Genomic DNA, 15,516 nt, shown 5'->3' on the forward strand with positions numbered 1-15,516 from the left:
CATTGCATAACAAGTAAGCAACACCGGTTGAAATTCAACATAGAGGCAAAAGTGTTCTAGATTTGGTTCACTCTGACGAATGGCAAGCACTAGTTACATCCTCAGGCGGAGCAAAATACTTTGTCTCATTTATTGATGACTACTCCAGGAGATGTTGGGTGTACCCTATTAAGAAGAAGTCAGATGCATTTTCAACTTTCGAAAACTTCAAACCGCGGGTGGAACTTAATTATGGAAATAAGATCAAGTGTTTCAGAACATATAATGGAGGAGAATACACAAGTGAAGAATTTGATGACTTTTGCAGGAAAGAAGGCATCAAAAGGTAGTTCACAGTGGCGAACACTCCTCAACAAAATGGAGTGGCAGAGCGGATGAACAAAACATTGTTAGAAATAACAAGAGCAATGTTGAGGGATGCAAGCCTAGAAAAATCATTCTGGACAGAAGCAGCCAATACTGCCTGTTATTTGGTGAATCAAGCTCCATCAACTGCAATTGAGCTGAAGACACCAATAGAGATGTGGACTGGAAAACCACCTGATTATTCAAACCTCTATGTATTTGAAGTATAGTGTACGTGATGTACAACTCCCAAGAAATTTCAAAGCTGGATCCAAAATCCAAGAAATGTAAATTCTTGGGGTATACTGATGGTGTAAAGGGGTATCGCTTGTGGGATCCCACTGCCCGCAAAGTGATCATCAACAGGGATGTTATCTTTGTAGAAGATAAGCTACAAAGAAAAGAAGATGATGATAGTGCTGAAAAGTCAGAGACTACACAGATACATGTGAAAAAGGAGTTTGAACAAGGAGATTCTTCTGAAGCAGAACCAACACATGATGAACAAGAACTAGAGAGTTCTGAAGCTCCAACAACTCGTCAATCAGATCGTGTGAGAAGACGTCCCAATTGGTACTCAGATTATGTTATAGAAGGTAATATTGCATAATTCCTTTTAACAGAGGAAGGTGAGCCATCAACATACCAGGAGGCAATAAACAACTCATATGCTTCACTATGGATGATGGCGATGCAAGAAGAAATTGAAGCCCTTTATAAAAATAATACATGGGACCTTGTGCCACTACCACAAGGGAGGAAGCCAATTGGTAACAAATGGGTCTTCAAAATCAAGCAAAATAGTGAAGATCAAGTTGAGAGGTATCGTGCAAGACTGGTGGTCAAAGGATATGCTCAAAAACAAGGTATTGATTTCAATGAAATATTTTCTCTTGTGGTTCGACTAACAACAGTTCAAGTAGTTTTGGCAATGTGTGCTACATTGAACTTACATCTAGAGAAGCTAGATGTTAAAACAACTTTTCTTCATGGAAATCATGAAGAAAAGATTTACATGCTCCAACATGAAGGTTTTGAAGAGAAAGAAAAGAAGAACTTGGTTTACAGGTTAAACAAATCTCTGTATGGTCGAAAGCAGGCGCCGAGGTGTTGATATAAGAGATTTGATTCCTTCGTTATGTGCCTTGGATACAACAGACTTAATGCAGACCCTTGTGCTTATTTCAAGAGGTCTGGTGATAACGATTTTGTATTTTGCTGTTGTATGTGGATGACATATTGGTTGCAGGACCCAACAAAGATCATATTAAATAATTGAAGGCACAACTGGCTAGGGAATTTGAAATGAAGGACTTGGGATCAGCAAACAAGATTCTAGGGATGCAAATTCACCGAGACAGAAGTAATAGGAAGATTGGGTTTTCACAAAAGAATTACTTGAAGAAGATCTTGTCAAGATTCAACATGCAAGATAGTAAGCCAATTTCTACCCCTATTCCTATTAACTTCAAATTATCCTCCAATATGAGTCCTAGTAGTGAAGAAGAGAGGATAGAGATGTCTCGAGTACTGTATGCATCAGTAGTGGGAAGTTTAATGTTCACTATGATATGCACAATACCAGACATTGCACAAGCAGTGGGAGTGGTTAGTCGGTACATGGCGAATCCAGGCAAAGAGCATTGGAATACAGTAAAGAGGATCCTGAGATACATCAAAGGGACCACAAATGTTGCATTATGTTACGGATGATTAAACTTACTAATCAATGGGTATGTAGATTCTGACTATGCAGGGGATTTGGATAAAAGCAAATCTACTACAGGATATGTGTTTAAAATTGCTGGTGGAGCTGTAAGCTGGTTTTCAAAATTACAATCAGTTGTGGCTACTTCCACAACAGAAGAAAAATATGTGGCAGCTACACAAGCCAGTAAAGAAGCAATTTGGTTGAAGATGCTATTGGAGGAGCTTGGGCACAATCAAGAGTATGTCTTTCTATTTTGTGATAGTCAAAGCACCTTGCATCTAGCAAGGAATCCAACATTTCATTCAAGGACAAAGCACATACGAGTTCAATACCATTTCATTCGTGAAAAGGTGGAAGAAGGGACGGTAGATATGCTGAAGATCCATACCAAAGATAACATAGCATATTTCATGATGAAGGCGATCAACGCTGATGAATTTATCTGGTGTCGATCCTCCTGTGGCCTATCAGAGACGTAAGCAAGATGAAGGTACCAGGTAGAAAGAATGGTGTGAAGATATGATTGTTCCAGTCAAATCTTCAAGTGGGAGATTGTTGAAAATCAAAACAGCAAATTGGAAGCATTTATGGGGTGGCAGCCGGCGGCTAATTAAATTCAAAGTTGGCTGCAATTTTGGTTGAAATTCATGGATGGTAAAACTACACATTTAGTCATTTTACTTTTAGGGTATTTACAAGACTAGTCCTTAAGCTTCAACTATAAATACCCTAGTTCATTTAGCTTCAAAACCATCCCAAAGCATTCTAGCTTTCTTCCTATACTAGAGAATTTAGAAAGTTTCTTGAGAGTTGTTTTCTCTTTTTTATCAAGAGAGAATTATCATTGCTTTCTCCTTAGTAGAACGAGAGAAGTTATAATTCATATTTTCTCATAGTGAAATTATTCTACCGTTGCCCGTGGTTTTTACCCTATATTATTTAGGGGTTTTCCACGTAAATTTTGTGTCTCTTTTATCTTCATTTTTATTTTCTCAAATTATCAGTTGTGATTTTGCTCTATCCAATAGCCGTCTTCCGCAACAGTTACTCTTTTTTTTGCTGAGATTTTTAAACAACCCTAAACCTATTAGTGACAAATTTAGAAATATTTTTAAATCTCAAAGTGAATATCTATCCACCCTAAATAACATTTGCGTACGCTACTGCCGACCATATCGATCCACTGCTACTTTAGTGCATTGCAACCTTTTCAGTGACGAAATTTGTCATTTTGAAATCAGTTATTTTCTGAGAATATTAAAAAGAGATGTTATTTTCCTTCACCTAGGTTTTTGTATTGGCCTGCCATAGCTGGTCAAGCAACATTGGAATTTTCACACTTTTTTCAAGTAATTTACTAGGCTTTTGCGACCTTTGGGAAGTCAGCTGTCAATGGATTGTTCTTCCTTGTATCATTGCAATGATGAAGTCATATTTCCAATCAATTTTATCTGTAGCCAACGTATTGATAATAGACGTGGCGAAACATTACAAAAAGAAAGCGTTAAAGCCTTAGAGGGACGAAAATTCACAACGATGAGTCAAGAGTTTGCTATGTATAATGTAACATATCGTGCATGCAGGGATGGACCGAGGGAGTGCGTTAGAAATTTTAAATTCCCTTATATTTTATGTATTTTTTGTATTTTTTATTGATTATATAATTTCCCACCTCCTAAATTTCTAATATAATTTCTTAAGTTCACACCCATACCAGTTGCTCCCTTCAAAGTTTTAAATGATCATATATTTTAGATATTTCTTTTGTATTTTATATTGGACATAATGCCAAAAATAGCCCCCAACATTTACCAAAATGGTCATTTCAACCATTTTTTTAGCATTTTAGCCCCCAACGTTTGACTTTGGGGGAAAAATGCTCCCTCTATAGATGAAAATCATTAGTTAACACATGATTAATGCTCCAAATAGGAGCTTTTTAAACAAAAATGAAAAGTTGAGGATTAAAATGCCCCAGAAAAAAATAATGGACAAAGTGATTATTCTATCAAATGTTAGGGGCCTCTTTGCCCTAAAATGAAATATTAGGGGGCTAAAATGCTTAAAAAAATAGAATAGGGAGCAAAATGATCATTTTGATAAACATTGAGGGGCTAATTTTGACATTATGCCTTTATATTGATAATCTGTTTTTGCTCCTAGAATTTTATTAATTTGACTCTCCTTATAATTTTATAAGTTAATCATCTAATATAAAATCATGCATCTATCCCTGTATGTATCCCTTTGCCTTTCCTTATCTCCATAATTTTGGTGAGGGGTTTGGCCATAGTAATAGAGATTATTAATCTTCTTAGATATCCTAGATTTAAGTAACGACATCGGCAAGATGTATGCATTATCAATAGGTTAAGAAAATTCTGAAAAGACACTAATTTATTATGTATAATATAAACTAACATGTATGACAAGATATACTTTCAAATGACGTGACACATGATATGTCATCATTTTAAGTGAATAGTGATTTTATCATTACTTCTGTAAAAATTTGGCCTAATGAAGTTCCCAAGACTGAAACCGGCAGCCGAAAAAGAAAATTCCATGGGGCAATGGCCAGATTGTGAGTCTCTAACTAGACAAACAACAACATAAATTACAATGTAGCGGTCACAGGTTTCCCATTTCTCGTGCTGCACTGCATGGACCAATACGTGCCTTTGCTTGATCAAGGTTTAATGGATTTCATGGGATAATATAAAATCAAATCGGGGTCAAAATGAGCATATTGTATAATGGATTTGATTTATTTATTCATTTTTGGTGTTTTCCGTGACCAGGTTGGATGGATGATGGATCACATGTGAATCAACCATTGCTTTGGCAGTGTGTGAGGCCTTTGAGTGTGTAGGAAGGGGCATGGAATCATGGAGTTTTGTAGCGTGAACTAAAGAAAACCTGTCCCTAAAAGAACCAATACAACATAGTTTTACAGATTAAAGGATAAGTCAAAAGGGATAGCTTGAATTCCACACACAAAAAAGGGGATAGATAGGCATAAGCTTTAGTTATTGGAACACATTTGAGTGAATTGAGGAGAAACTGTCTGGTTACTTCAATTTTCAATGGAATTATTATGGATATAGACTATTTTGGTTTGGCAGTTGAATCAAAACGTCAGCCTAATGGTGAAGTACAGAAATCGTCCCTCGACTATAGGACGTTTTTTGTTGAGTTCCACGACTATTAAAAGTTACAAAATGATCTATATAACGTCACTTTGTTTGAGTCCATCGACTATTAAAAGTTACAAAATAGTCACCCGACTATTCATATGTTCCGAACTCATTCTTTTTTTTGGTAAAAAAATGACGGTCGTCTGAGTTGGACGTTAAAATACTGACTGAGATATGATAGTTGTTTGAGATTCTTAGATCAAATTTTAGCATATCTCAGTCAGCATGTTATCTTTCAGTACAGACTATCGTCAATATTTCAACGGAAAAGGATGAGTTTAGAACATATGAATAGTCGAGTGACCATTTTGTCACTTTTAATAATCGGGGGACTCAACAAAGCAACACCTTGTAATCGGAGGACCATTTTATAACTTTTAATAGTCGGGGACATAATAAAGCAAAATCCTATAATCGGGGACCATTTATGTACTTTATCTTAAATTTAATAGCTGTTAATGGTAATCACCAAAATAAAGATTATTATACCTCTAAAGACGACTTCTAAAAACTGTCATTTCCGTCAATCAATAACTTCGAATAAACTTCTCTGTTAGTTGAAGCTTCCAAAGAACTTATATTCTAGTACATGAGTATCATGTTGAAGCTTCCAAAGAACTTATATTCTAGTACATGAGTATCATGGCATTTGAGTCAAGTATATTGTATAGACAATAGAAGATCTCTGACAGACCCACGTGAATTGCAAAAACGAAATTTATAATCTGACATTTAAATCTATTTAGCCTTCCCTATTGGTAGACATAATTATCTTATGTCTGACACCTTCAGTTAGGGTCATTATAAATACTCTTAAACCAATGACCATCATCTCACTAGATACTCTTCATCCAAGTTAAAACGAATGAACCGCTAACAACCCACGAAATAAATTTATTCCCACAAACAAAGATAATAAGGTTTTGTTAATAGTTTATGATTTACTGTACACCTTCATGGGCAGGGTGAATCTGTCCGGCTTGCTTTTATGGTGGCAATGTTGGTGGCCGAAAGTTAGACAACATGATAACTCATAGATTTTGTACTAGTTTATCTACCAAAGGGGGTATAATCATGGCTTCATGTTACTGAGAATTACTACATCATAATTTATAATTTGCCTTTCGTATAAATTCATACATGGAACTTTCTGCCACCCATATCTTCCCTGTTTTGGAAGTGGAGATTCATGGAATAGTTGGGCACTTAAAAGTAAAAGTTGAAGAGTAAATTAGTCTTTAGAACAAAAGTAAATTACTCACCCATTTGAGACATTGTTAACTTTCATCTCAACCTTTTTATCATCGTCACCATTTTTAATAATCCTTTTGGAAAATAGCAAAAGGGCCACCCTCAGCCGATCAGTCTTAGGGGTAATTGCCGGCCGCCATTTTCTTATTTTTTGTTTTATATTTTAGTTTTTAATAATACTTCCTTTATGACACATATTTTTAGTATTTTTTTTGCCTTTAGATATATTTTTGATTTTTTTATTATTTGTGTGGCCATTTTTTTGTTTAATTTTCTCAGGGTTAGATTTTATATTGTTTCAACTGATCAAGATGATGTTTATTTATCATTTTGTTGATCTTCCCTATTTTGGACACTTGAATTGGATTTGAATAAGTGGTTTGCGTTCTTGTCTCACGACGCTCGACTCTGATTTGCGATTGTCGGTAGTCTTTCAATAGTTTCATCCCTTGTTATAGTTCGTTTGTTGATATAGTTAGATATGTTCGTATCAATATTTTATTTGAGTTTTTTGGATGAGTTTGTAACTTTTTTCTTGTATGGTCATTGTTTGATCTGGAGTTACTAGTTTCTTTTGTAATGGTTAGAGGAAAATATTCTAATTCTGTGTCAAGTTTACGCTTATGGTTATAAGCCTTTCATTGTAATTTTTAGATATTTCCTCACTGTTTAATAAAACTAATCGCTTATATTAATTTTTTTAACTAGGCTTAATCTTCTTTGTTTTAGTGAAACTCTTTGGAATCCCTTTTTCAACCTTTAGAACAATGGTAAGCTGAAGCTGGAAAAACTAAACCACTTGCATTATAGCATCTCATTTTACACCTAAATATTATGTATAATTTTTGTATTATTATGATATAAGTATAAGTAATATATGTTTAAAGATAACTTTCAACTATTAGACAGTAAAAGTTTACAACTCTAATATTCATAGTGCTTGAACCCAAAACACATGTATCAAGAGTACGGCACGAGTATGGTATTCCCAAACCATAATTAAACATAATGGAAGATGTAGAACACATGTAGTATGAGTAGGACACGAGTATGTTATTCCCAAACCAAAATTAAAAATAATTTTATAGAAAAAAGGAAATATATTCCTTTTTACTTATTTATTTTGCATGTAGTAATTCTCTCCCATAAAATTCCCCCCTTTATGGTGTATGGTGTTCTTTTCTAAAGGTCTACTTAGGCAATGTTTATAAAGTTTGAGAATATTATTGTCATCGATGCTTAGTGTGAAAATATTGACTGCTTTTTTTTTTGGAACCAATCTAGAATTTATAGACTTTATGTTGGTGAAATTTACGGCTATAATTAAAATATTAGTTTATTATGTTTAACTTTAATTAGTTCTTTGGAGAGCCTTTTTTATTTCCATTTCTTTTTAAGGTTTTTTAATTATATACATTTAACCCTAAGAATTAATTGTGGTGTTATAGAGTTCAATTATAAGAGTTTGTTTATCAAACACTGTTAATGAAACTTTTGAACTTTATAATTAAGACTATAAAAGTAATTATGAATCCTATTTTTAATCTTTGTTAAGTTAGATATTAATTCAATTGATAAAAAAATTGGTGAAAGAAGGACAATGTCATTAAGGACTAACTATATTAGGCTCTTTCTTCATGAAGCATGTTTTCCACGGCAGGCGGAGGGTCGGGGAGGAGGTATACCTCAAGATCCGAGTGGTGTGCTAGCTTGGCCAAGAAGTCAGCTACCTGGTTGCCTCCACGAGGCACATGTTGAAAACGCATAGTGCAGTGTCTCATACACAATTCTCGAATGTGTAGAAGGATAGAGGGCATGTCGTTACGCACAATCCTTCTTTTAGAAATGCGTACAACATCTAAGCTATCCAATTTGTCGAAACGATTTTTAATTAAAAAAACAGGTTTAATTTTTAAAATTTTAATTAAAAAATGTGATTTAAAAATCTTCTCAAATAATTTGAGATTCCCTTTTTAAAAGTACATTAAAAAACGATTCGAGGTGTTGTCACCAATCATTGATTAGGGAGTGATTGGGCACCCAAAATGTTGTCACTTTAATAAGATTTAATTTATTAAAAAAATTATTAAAACAATGTTTTAAGGTCTGCGCAACAAAAAATTGAGGTCGGGAGTCGGTTATACGTGGGGAAGGATTAGTACCCCACAATGCCCTAAATCGGTACCTAGTCGATTAATTAATTATATTTGCAATAAAATCTACAAGTTCAAGTTTAATTTAATTAATGATCCCTTCAAATAATTTTTTTTTAATTTTAGAATGAAACATAATAATATTTGACTATTTCCCATCGAGAAGAAATGACCTCTCATACCTTGAGGCAGTCAATTCCTACTCCAATTGAAATAGATAAATATTACAGTTCCATTGTAATGTTCAAATGCATGCAATTAAACAAATTAAATTAAAAATTACAAAGCCTTTTTAAAAAGAAGAAGGATATTCGATTATTTAAAGATGTCGAGATTGAACCTTTTATAAGTTCTAACGATCTTTTCTTGAGGAATTTAAATAAACTAACAATTTTTTCTATCGTTCCCAAATTTTAGGTGTGGTCAAATATTAGGGTTTTACTTGATAGGATACACTTTCATTTTAAAATTATCGGGAGTAACTTTCTTATAAGTTAAGACAATCACTCCACAACAACCCTAAAATGAAAGGATATGACCCTTAATGTAATTATTTGAGTTGGGTCAAGTAAAGCTTATGGGGATATGATAAGGAAGCGGTAGCAGGTTAATGAACGTTGTTCTTATTGAAGAATCAAACCTAGAAAGCTATAGACACGATGAAGAACAAAGGGGGATGAATAGGGGATGAATAGGGGAAGGTGGCGGTAACAACTAGGGTCTTGTATAGTTTATTTTAAGCACTAGAAACAAGGTAAGAAACAAGATTAGAACAAGATAAACAAAAGATAAAGAAATTGAGAATAAAGTACAATAACCAAGAAATCAAAAGATCTCCCTTATGAAGGTGAACAATAAAGGTGATTCATGGTGTGGATGTATTTATGGAAAATAGATGGATAAATATCCTATCGAGTCGCAATGAAAAACTCGATAATATGGCACTAACCAAACCTCCTAGTCGTGATGAAAAGGTAAATTAGAGTGTGAAGATTAATCTCCCTCACAAGAACTTGAAAGAATTCCAGGAGAAGAAGCTTCGAAGGCACAAGCCAATTAGCACTTGCAAAAAATGAACTCTCGTTTTTATTATTAATCAAAGAATTCTGCTTTACAAAGTTGAATGAAGCCTCCTTTATATAGGGGATGAGTTCTAAAAGTCCTAAATAACTAATAAATACAACAATAACAAACTAAACATGTCTTAGCTCTAATTTCTAATAAATAATAATAACTAAAAATATGTTTTAAATCAACCTTAATTCCTAATAAAGTAATAAATATAATCCTAAAAGATAATGCATCATCCTATGTTAAATTATATAACAAATAATCAATAAAAATATTGAAAATTCGTAATATTTACAAAATCCCTTATTAATCCTGTATAGGATTTTCTGCATGCACTGTCTTCACTAAAATAACCATATCTTGAGTTCGCGATATCATATTGCTGTAATCCAAGAACAATCAGAAATCTAAGAGACATACCGTCGTATCTCAAGAAGACATGTTGACCAAATAAGATTAGGATTGTAACACCCCCAACCCGTACCCGACCCGGATACGAGTCCGACGTGTCACATTGACTTTTCAAATCTTGACTCTTAAGAAAAATCCCGGGAAATTTAAAACTTTATTTAAAACAAAATACAGACTTGATCAGAGTGATCGTACTTAATGACTTATTACATGCCAACACTTTATACATAACCAAATACATACTTTGTCAAATACTTCTGATCTGATCTTTTAGTAGTGATACTGTCTTTGCCACTTCTATTCTTTCACTTCTCGTTCTTGGTACCTACGTGTAAATCACTATACCCAGAAACACACATAACATCATATAATTCATGTATGTGCATTCATATCATTGAATCATGACATATCAATATGCATGAATCTATTGTATGATAACAATATACAATCAGGTCATGCACACATGCAATTTACCTTCTTGTATCACTTTCACTTTCATTTGTCTTTCAATTTCATTGCCCATGTATATTATTGAGAATAGAGGTATGTGAGTACATTGAGGTTTTGCACTAATGCTGTCACCACAGCTCGTATAAATGTCCCGAAGGACCTATCCAGAGGTCACACAGACCCCAGTAACTATCCAGAGGTCACACAGACCCCGGTAACTATCCAGAGGTCATAAAGAACCTCGGCAACTGTCCATAGGTCCCAAAGAACCTAGGTAAAATGTCCATATGTTCCTTAGAACATAGGTATACTGTCCATATGTCTCGAAAGACATAGGTAAAACCCTCGACTCTTGGCATGCCAACTATACCTATAGCTCTCGTCTCATATACTATGGGCATTTATTTATACATTTCGTATCACTTGTTCTTTCTCTCCTATCACATACCACATGTATGTGTAACCATATATCTCATATCATATCACATGTATTATATATATATACATGTATTCATATAAATCATTTCATGTAATTCATATCACATATATCATATGTGCATATAAGCTTATAGCTTCTTTCACATATACATGTAGTCACATAGCTTTCTTTCATGTAACCATGCATGTCATGTCAAATAACATATATCATATGTTGCATTTTCACTTAAGCATATAAATCATATAACATAACATCCATCTATTTCTATGTATTAATGCATACATGGTAATCACATAACAATTTAGAAGTTACTTCTTACCATAGTAACTCCATCACTGGCTCATCACAAGCCAATGTTAATTCAATAAAATAAGTACAAAATAAATTGCACTCACCTTAGCTTTGCTTTGATTCGATTCTAATTCCTCAATTGTCCTGAAACGGATCACTTTTTATCTCTACATAACAATACACAGATTCATATCAATATTCCAATTGATATATTCTAAACTGTCACTTCTTAGGCTAAGAGAAAGGCCCATTTCCTCTTTCAATGAATGTATGCATCGATGCACTACTTGTGTATCGGTGCATAAAATGCATTCGATATTTTTATTTAATGGGGATGCATCGATGCACTCCTTATGCATTGATGCATAAATCCTATTCGATGTTTTCTATTTAAATTCATGCATCGATGCACTGCATGTGCATCGATGCACCTTAAACAATTTCTGGTATTTATCATCGATGCATCGGTGCACAATGAATGTGCATCGATCCACATTGCCCAGAACTGACATTTTAACACGTAAATCATCAACTATTCCCTTAATTCTTCTATTTTAAGCCCCTATTTTGACATTAAACTCAACTACTATAACTTGAACCAACTTATATCCATGTAAATCATATTTAACCTCAAAATCCTATCTTCTTTATGAGATTCAAGAATCATACCAAATTTTCTATATGATCTAAATCCAATTCTATCACTCCAAATCTCTTAATTTAACCATTGACAAGTCAAATTTAACTTCCAATCTAAGAAATGAACTTTATTCCAAGATTTCATTTGTAAGCTCTAAATCTTTAATCTCTCCTAACTCCACCATCCTTTGCTTTAAAGATGATTTAAGCTTTCCTTAAGCTTAGTTATCATCTAATAATTAAAACCCAACCTTAAAATCAACAATTCAATTATAAACAAAGAAACTTACCTTTGGCTCTTGGCTTCCACGTGAAGAAGAAGAAGAAGAAATGAAAAGAGAACTCTGGAGAATTCTCTCCCTTTCCACGTGCCTTTATCCTTACCAATCCCATTTTTTATTCATTTCTTGGTCAATTGACCCTTTTGCCCTTTATTTCCTTTACTAATTACTAAATAACCTTCATCATATATATCCAATAATCATTGAACTATTTCATTCTTATACTTTAGTCACCAAATTCTGAAACTTTACAATTTGGTCACTAACCCGGTATTGCGGATGTTACAAATCTCCCCTCCTTATAAGAAAATTCGCTCTCGAATTTTCACTGAACATCTTAGTAAGAACATATCTTCTAATGTTCTTATGTTGCTTCCCTGACTTATTCTTTATGTACCAATCTTCATTGCTTCCTCATTACTCTGATAACCCATTTCTTATACATAACTTCATTCTTTATCATTTCTTATACTTGTATTTTCTTTCCTGAAGGTTCCATGCAAATACTTATCTCTGTTTCTACATCATAGCTATCTGCTCAGAATATACAACTATATTCAAATTCACAACATAATCAATTAACTCAACTTTATATTTTCCTTCAATCTTATAACTCTAGCACCTTTACTCTGACAGTTAGATAATAACTTTTATTCAATTCAGGGCACAAGCCCTATTATACCAATCATATACATTCTTTCCAATCTAAATTATCTCAAAATTCACTTACTCAACTTATCAATTTCACCTCTACTCTCATACATCCTGAAATTTCTTTTGCTCAAACTCAACATTCTGACTTCTTGTGTCCTATAATCTGATCATCGATATACACATTCTCAAACTCTTCTTATCAATCCTCAGCTTTATTCAAATATACAAATTCTTACTTCCTTTTCCTTTACTATACCACATTACTATGATCCAAACATACAACTATATCCAGATCCATTGCAGATCTGGTTATCATATCCTGACAATATCTTATAATCTTATAATTCCAGTACGTTTTATCACATACTCTAGTTAGCCAATGCTAACTATTTCCATCTTAACTGCAAACCCTTATCATAAACATACTCTTGTTTATGCGCAATACTATTACTTCATTTCAAACTCATAAGCTCTGACTTTATACCTCTTATACCCTTGTCACTGATGCACTTATCCTTGAGTTCTTCTATACGTACTCATCACATCCTTAGATCTTTTTAACATTCTTATGGTGACACATGTTCACCATATTCTATCTTATCCACATAATAACAAAACTACTCTCTATCGTGTTTCCGATTCCAAACGATGAAAACTTTCTATCATTATTCAGATATGATTTCAACTTTCTGAAATCAACTTTTGATCTTACTAGGCATTTCCTGAGGTGTTCGCTCTTCATCCTGCCTGGCCAGGGCAGATGAAAAGCTATCACAATCAGGAATATCACCTTTCACTTACTTCAAAATTATCACAATCGGATTTCTACTGTATTAAACTATTCTTATTCTATTAGCAAGACAACATATTCCTTACACTATCAGATCAGAAATTTTTCAATCTATGTTGGCATGTACAGCTTTTATGACACTTTGGACTTTGGTTTATGCCGAGAATCGGCTAAACCATAGCTCTGATACCATTAAATGTAACACCCCCAACCCGTACCCGACCTGGATACGATTCCGACGTGTCACATTAACTTTTCAAATCTTGACTCTTAAGAAAAATCCCGGGAAATTTAAAACTTTATTTAAAACAAAATACAGACTTGATCAGAGTGCTCGTACTTAATGACTTATTACATGCCAACACTTTATACATAACCAAATACATACTTTGTCAAATACTTCTGATCTGATCTTTTAGTAGTGATACTGTCTTTGCCACTTCTATTCTTTCACTTCTCGTTCTTGGTACCTACGTGTAAATCACTATACCCAGAAACACACATAACATCATATAATTCATGTATGTGCATTCATATCATTGAATCATGACATATCAATATGCATGAATCTATTGTATGATAACAATATACAATCAGGTCATGCACACATGCAATTTACCTTCTTGTATCACTTTCACTTTCATTTGTCTTTCAATTTCATTACCCATGTATATTATTGAGAATAGAGAGGTATGTGAGGACATTGAGGTTGTGCACTAATGCTTTCACCATAGCTCGTATAAATGTCCCGAAGGACCTATCCAGAGGTCACACAGACCCCAGTAACTATCCAGAGGTCACACAGACCTCGGTAACTATCCAGAGGTCATAAAGAACCTTGGCAACTGTCCATAGGTCCCAAAGAACCTAGGTAAACTGTCCATATGTTCCTTAGAACATAGGTATATTGTCCATATGTCTCGAAAGACATAGGTAAAACCCTCGACTCTTGGCATGCCAACTATACCTATAGCTCTCGTCTCATATACTATGGGCATTTATTTATACATTTCGTATCACTTGTTCTTTCTCTCCTATCACATACCACATGTATGTGTAACCATATATCTCATATCATATCACATGTATTATATATATATACATGTATTCATATAAATCATTTCATGTAATTCATATCACATATATCATATGTGCATATAAGCTTATAGCTTCTTTCACATATACATGTAGTCACATAGCTTTCTTTCATGTAACCATGCATGTCATGTCAAATAACATATATCATATGTTGCATTTTCACTTAAGCATATAAATCATATAACATAGCATCCATCTATTTCTATGTATTAATGCATATATGGTAATCACATAACAATTTAGAAGTTACTTCTTACCATAATAACTCCATCACTGGCTCATCACAAGCCAATGTTAATTCAATAAAATAAGTACAAAATAAATTGCACTCATCTTAGCTTTGCTTTGATTCGATTCTAATTCCTCAATTGTCCTGAAACGGATCACTTTCTATCTCTACATAACAATACACAGATTCATATCAATATTCCAATTGATATAATTCTAAACTGTCACTTCTTAGGCTAAGAGAAAAGCCCATTTCCTCTTTCAATGAATGTATGCATCGATGCACTACTTGTGCATCGGTGCATAAAATGCATTCGATGTTTTTTTTAATGGGGATGCATCGATGCACTCCTTATGCATCGATGCATAAATCCTATTCGATGTTTTCTATTTAAATTCATGCATCTATGCACTGCATGTGCATCGATGCACCTTAAACAATTTCTGGTATTTATCATCGATGCATCGGTGCACAATGAATGTGCATCGATGCACATTGCCCAGAAC

This window comes from Hibiscus syriacus, unplaced genomic scaffold, assembly GCF_006381635.1.
Source record: "Hibiscus syriacus cultivar Baekdansim isolate YM2019G1 unplaced genomic scaffold, ASM638163v2 tig00003126_pilon, whole genome shotgun sequence".
NCBI classification, from domain to species: Eukaryota; Viridiplantae; Streptophyta; class Magnoliopsida; order Malvales; family Malvaceae; genus Hibiscus; species Hibiscus syriacus.